At 51.6% G+C, this 6,419-nt stretch overlaps 1 protein-coding gene across 9 annotated transcripts in view; it reads left to right on the forward strand.

Moving 5' to 3' along the window:
* The window catches only part of SNX11 (sorting nexin 11), a 28,536-nt gene that overhangs the window by 14,662 nt on the left and 7,455 nt on the right, over positions 1-6,419 (forward strand). The gene's annotated exons all lie outside the window — the stretch shown is intronic.

Genomic DNA, 6,419 nt, shown 5'->3' on the forward strand with positions numbered 1-6,419 from the left:
GTTGTTATCACTCGGGTGCTGTGTGATCACACAATGATGTGCACCAAAAGGGGACTGGTGCTTAGCGGAACCTAGGTGTGTTACTCCCAAGGGCTTAGCCATGCACTTAAAGGGTGAGGGGTGGGTGAGTGGGAAATCAAAGCCAGGGCTCTTGATCTTGTAGTTCTTGGTCCCCAGGGAGCACACGGCTGGCTGTTGTCACTCATGGACCCATAGGAAGTGGGTTCCAATGGACTTCCTGTACCTAGAGTTAGAACTTAGCCCCTGTAACAACATTCCCTTCTGAGCAGTAAATGGCTGCATAGGCACAGGAGGCCTAGTCTTTCTTATACAATCAATGAGTTATAAGGGCTCTTGTGAGGTTGCTCTGGCTCAGCTGTGCTGTGCTGGGGGACTGGAATGAACTCTTCACCTATGGCCCTCCTGGCACGGAGGCTGCCTGCAGCCAGGCTGAGCAGATGAGCTGCTTTCTGCACTCTAGGAAGCCAGAACAAGTCCTCTGGAACAGGGGACAGGCTTGAGCCGTACTATAGGGAAGATGATGGAGGGTCGTTGTTATTCTCCTCTTGGACACAGCACCCCTCCAACTTCTCTTCCTGCTTGAGAACAGCCTGCTTTCCTTGTGCCCCTGTGTAACATACAACTTAGGTGGCATGGGGAAAAGGATTTCTGCTGTTGGCCTGGCAAGGGGGAGGGAGGTGGCCCTGTGTAGAGAAGGAGCAGTCTAAGGTTTGGGCTGCAGGTATCTCCAAGGCCTCTCTTGCATTCAGCACTTAGTCACCACTTACTCAATATTGTTCTGTGCACTCTGGGAGTCTTGTATCCTGCATCTATGTGATTTACCATTGGCGTCTCTTGGGGCATAAAAGGCAGATCTGTGATGCTCTGGCCTGAAATAAAAGTGAAGTAGAGGAGACTGCTGGTGCTGGCCACACACGTCTTGGAGAAGTGGGGATGGGCAGGGAGTTCTGCTGAGCGAAGACAAGATTACCTACATGTCAGCTGCACTGGGGAAAAAAAATAATGGTGCATTTTAAGTAACGGTTTAGTGCCAGGTATGATGCCAACAGGCCCAGCCCCTGCCCTGTGCCATGCTGCACATCAACAGAGGACCTGCTTTCCTTTCCAAAGTGAGTAAGAGGGGATACAGAAGGGCTACTCCTCAAAGTACTTTCAGGCATGGCTCACTGGGATTTACAAAGGTGCTGTGATATTGTCCTTGTTCCGGTGTGCATGGTGACAGTCCCACAGCTGGGAAAGAATCTGGGAATGCCACCTCCTGCACACAAGCCCGGTTGCCATCACCAGCTGCAAAGTGGATCCAGTGTTGAGGTGTGGCATTGGAGTGCCACCAGGTTTTCCTTGGGAGGAGAGAAGGAAGGGAAAGAGCCTTATTTGCACCCCTCAAAGAAAGGGGGTGTGAGGGTCTCCAGGTGGCTTTGAGGGGGAAGGAAGTTGAGAGGACTCCACTTCTAGGGCTAGGGGCTGCTGGGACCTCACTAATGCCAGGGTAGACAAATGCTTTTTAATGTTACAGGGTCCAGAGAGCCTGTTGGCTCCTCCACATGCAGTGGTCGCCAGGGCCCTTGCTCCTCTTCCACTGAGCACTAATGGCTGAGACCCAGCTTGCTTGGCAGGTGCCACAGTGCCTCCTAGGGGTTGCCAGGCCTAACTGCAGCTCTCAGTCAACCTTCTTGCCTAGCGTCCACCTGGGGGGTGTACGGTGTATGTTCCAGCGGGACTGTGGGAAGAGACAACTGGACTGGAAGAAGACTGCTCACGTGCATTGTGTGCTTCTGTCATTCCCCTGCACTGAAAGTTTGACCTGGCTGGATGAATCGACTGTCATGTGCTTCCTCCATAGCTCTGGGTCTTGTTTAACAGGGGGCTCATGCCCATCAGCTGGCACTGTCCCAGGGACCCCAAGTACTGGGTGACAACAGGGCCTGGTAGTGAGGGCACTGTTGGTGGTGCTGAAAGCTGTGGTCCCTTTTCTTCGGGTGCTTGCCCAGTGAGATTTTTTTTTCATCCCTTTACCCCTCAATGTGTATGCACTGTCAGCCTGACACAAATGCAGAGATGGGGGGGTAAGGGGGGGAGGAAACAGAGGATTTGAAACCTACAGAGGAAAATTGAAAATGTCAAAAGAAGTTCATTTAAAAAACCTGACAGATGCTCACTAATAGTATCTGCTCTGCTGATTGGCTGGGCTGCTGTATGAATATTCATGAGAGCAAAGCTCCAAATGGTGCAGCTGTGAGGCCAGCTGTGCCTGCAGCTCTGATCTAGAAACTTCCAGACAGTAGCTGGTGGTGTTGACTATTCAGCCAAAACAAGAGACCTGTGTGTCAGGGCTGTTTTTGCCCCCCTGGGCTGAGGCTCCACCTCCACGGCTGGGGGCTGCTGGGGTCTCACTAACTTCAGAGTAGACAAGCGCCCTTTAATGTTACAGGCTCCAGAGAGCAGAGTCTGTGCCCAGTGGAGACTGTCGTGATTGCAGCTTGCGGATTTACCTGGCACCCCCCCCATGCCTTGGCAGTGGGCCCTTTTAGCAGTCTTTGCCAGAAAGCAGCCTGCCCTGGGGGTTTTCCCTTCAACACAGCCTTATAAAGAGCAGCCCTTGCTCCTCTCTGCAATGACCTTGAGTACAAAGCTTGCTGGGGGGGGGGCACTCTGCAGGCACAGTGAGGTGCATCTAGCTTGAATGCTGTACTGTGTCAGCCTTCCCTCGGCGATGGCATTCTCCCCTCCTCACAATGCATTTGGGAGGGCATGTGGTTGGAACTAATATCACCTGCTCTGTGAGTGAGATGTGACACTCATTTCCCGCCCACCTACCCCCGGATCCCAGCACAAACCCTTCTAGGTGGCAACTGCTGGCTGAGGGGGAGTGCACGAAGGAACTGTTTACAAAAAATGAAAGCTGTGGGGCACGTTCTTCCAGGTTGCTGATTAAACAGGCTCCACTCCAGAGCTGGCTGCATTTCAAGGGCAGGCATAATTATGCTGAAAGGTGTTGATCAGTTCGGCAAAACTGTTGTGAAAATATGTCAGTTCAGATGCAAAAAAATTGTACTTGCCTGTGTCGTGACAGGTAAGCAGGATGGGGATGCTCTTAATATTTTACGGGCCTCAACAAATTATGAGGAGAGAGGCTCTCGGGCAGGGTGAGCGGACTTGTTGGCCAGACCTGCAAGAACTCCAGGCTCCGGACAGATAAAAGCAGGTCCATCAGCATAGATGTTTTGTACAAGAAATTCCTTTCCTGAGTGGTGTCCAGATTCTGCTAGAGCTCCCGTGATGCTATGCTGGCTGAAGGGTGGCATGGGACCATGGGTGTAACTGCCTGTAGGAGCAGGCTGCAGTCTCCTTTCACCAGGTACGTGGCTTGGACAGCTTTTGGTTAGTTGGCAGGGTGGCACTTTTCACCTACTTCTGTGGGGACTTGGCCCCTTTGACTGTCCTATGCAGGTGGCAGGCCTGAAGAGTTTTCTGGCCTGCTTTACAGCTCTCTCTTCCCTCTACTCCCTAATGCTGGCTGCTCTGCTCAGGGAGGATCATGGTGACCCGAAGTCTTCCACCCTTATGTTCCATTCAGAGTTTTGCTTGGCAAGAGCATGCCTCTTCAATAGGGAAAGTTATTTTTACCGCTGCCACTGCCAGCAACGGGGAAGCTGAGGTGGTGACTGGGGGGTAGGATGGAAGCAGACTGCCAGTGCCCACCGCAGATGCATTAAGTGAAGGGCTGCTGTAGCATCTGTGGATTTATGTGCAAACAGCCAGATGAGACGCGGCCATGGCCAGGTGCTGGGCTGGGAGATAACTGCTTCCTTCAATCAGGTGCCAGGCATGAATCCTGAGCCCCATTCCTTGCTTTCTACCTCCCGCCAAGCTGAAGTCAGGTATGTAACCAGCACAGAGCAGCTCAAGGTAACCTCTCTCTTTCCAAATGGCTGAAGGCCTCTCTAGATTACTCCACAGCTCCCCCCACCCTCATCTTGAATGCTGGCATCATTCCATCCTCTCTGATGCCTGGCAAAATCTCAGCCTCTCTGCTTGGAAGCAGTCCAGGCCCTTCAGACAGCTCATCCTCTTCACCCCCCCCCCCCCCCCCCCACCAACACACCACCCCCCTCCCCCCCCCCCCCCCCCCCCCCCCCAAAAAGGAAGGCTGTCTCTCAAGTCTGCAAACAAATTGCAGCACATGTACTGTTGAGCCCCAGCTCAAGTCTGGGATCATGCCCAGTATGCAAAAGCCAATAAAGATACCAGGGGTGAAAGTATAAAGATTTATTGCTAGCAATACAAGGTGGAAGCGGAATAATTTCACGTAACAAGCACACAGTCTTAATTATGAGCATCTTTTATACAGGAGTATTGGACCTTCATAAGCATTCTTGTTTGCTAATTGGTTATAAGGGAGTGACGCAAGGAGTTCTTTACTGAGCATGTCTCTATGCCCGTGTTTTAGCTATGTATCTCATTTCCATACATGTATGTTTCATTAGCATACTTTCTCCCCACCTAGGGGTGTGAATCTTAATATTTAAATCAGCTCTTTGCCCTACTCCACTAATTCTGTTTTTGTTTTCAAGCCTCCTTTATCTAAGACTGTCTTCTCCTTATCATTGCAATTGAGCATTAGTTACAGAACAGAGACTTTTGCTTGGGCTATGTGTAGTGGTTTCTAGGTCAAACCTAACAGTACCACAAGCCACTTAGGCAAGGAGGGGCCCAGCAGCACTGATTGATGAGAAGAATTAGAGGCTGGAGCTAGCTCACTTCACTGTGCTATAAACTGTTCTGGCCCTCTTGAGCTGAGGTTGAACCTGCCAGCTGGGAGGTGGCTGCTGCTGCCTAAATTGAGCCACTTCCTGATCTTCAAAGGGAAATCGGCAGAGGAAATACAAGCTCCAGGACTGATAGTGGGGAATGCACTAGATGGGAGAGAGATGTGGCTACCTCCCATCCCAGCCAGCTGATTGACAGTCACTTCAGGGTGGGGGTAAGAGGAACTTTCATCCCTTCCCTAGGGTCTGCACAGCTGATTGCAGGAGGTCTCCCAGCTGAGAAGGTGAGATAGGAGATGAGGGTCTTCCTGTGTAGGCAGCACAGCTCCCAAAACATGATGCCAGCTCTCCTTGCCCACAGCCTGCCCTTCACCTGGGGCAGGTCTGGAGAGGGCAGGGGTGCAGCTGACAAGTGGGCAGTGTGTGCACCACCATTGCCCTCTACTGGGTGGAACTGGAACTGCTGTGTGCCATAGCACACTGCTGTTCTGCTGTGGTGGGAGAGCTTCCTTGGGTGGTGGTGATGGGGCAGGAGAGGAGGTTGGCCCTTGCTGTCATTTGGGACAGCAGCACAGGCTGTGGGTCTGTCCAGCTTTGCCCTCTTACTGAGCCTCCCCTGGTCACTGCCATGGGCTTTACCACTGGGGTTCAGGGGCTTTATTCTTCTCTCTCAGAAAAGAAGGGATCTAAGGTGATAGAACACGGATATCTCACACTTGCTGCCACTGTTCCACTGCCGTCCAGGTATAGCTGCTTTCATTTTCCTGTGGCCTGTTTGATTCAGGATTTTTATTAGCCTGGGGCCTAATCTGTCCCAGTGAGAATTAAAGGATCAGGCTATATGGTAGTCAGAATAAGGCCTTCCCCATGATAGTCAGATTTAGGCAAGGTAAGTACCAGAGCAAACATGACTTCAGGCTGGAGTACCAGTATGTGCTGAGGACTGACCCATAGACCTAAGTGTTGCTCCCAGGGGATTGCAACGGCATAAGCATCCTGCTTGTGCTATACTTTGATTAGCAGTGAAAGTACTACCAAAATGCATTACTACCACAGTACCACAGGCTTCAGAGTTAGCCCCTCTGGTAGCCACTACTGTCTGAAAACTATTATCCTGTAAGACTCAGACAGATGCCTGTTCAGCTCACAGGGAGAAAAGTTTAACTGGAAAGGAAACAGGCATTGCAGAGTAGCCCCCAGCCCCAACCACAGACCCTACTAGGTTCACATATGGTAGTCCAGCCCAGTTCCCACACCCTGCTGCTGCAGAATCCCCGGAGTAGCAGACCCCCAAAATCCTTCCTTCATGGTGGGGAGGCGGTATGAAGGCAGGTAGTGCCAAGAGACACACTGCAGCAGACATAGGTTATCCAGCCTGCTACAAGCAAGGAGGCTCAGCTATGTCCTGCCAATTATAGGACATCTGTTCATTCTGCTGAAAAGGGGTGGGTTTTGTCTCTTTAAGAGTCCTCCCAGTGACTTATGAGGGCTGGGAGACTGAGCCAGGCCAGCCCTGATTAAACACTCATCGTGCAGAGCACGGTTAGAAAATTACTGTAATTATGATCCAATCCCAGCAGAGGGCCGAGCTGCAATCCTTCTAATAACCCGGACAGGTGCCTCTTTCCC

This window comes from Alligator sinensis, unplaced genomic scaffold, assembly GCF_000455745.1.
Source record: "Alligator sinensis unplaced genomic scaffold, ASM45574v1 scaffold520_1, whole genome shotgun sequence".
NCBI classification, from domain to species: Eukaryota; Metazoa; Chordata; order Crocodylia; family Alligatoridae; genus Alligator; species Alligator sinensis.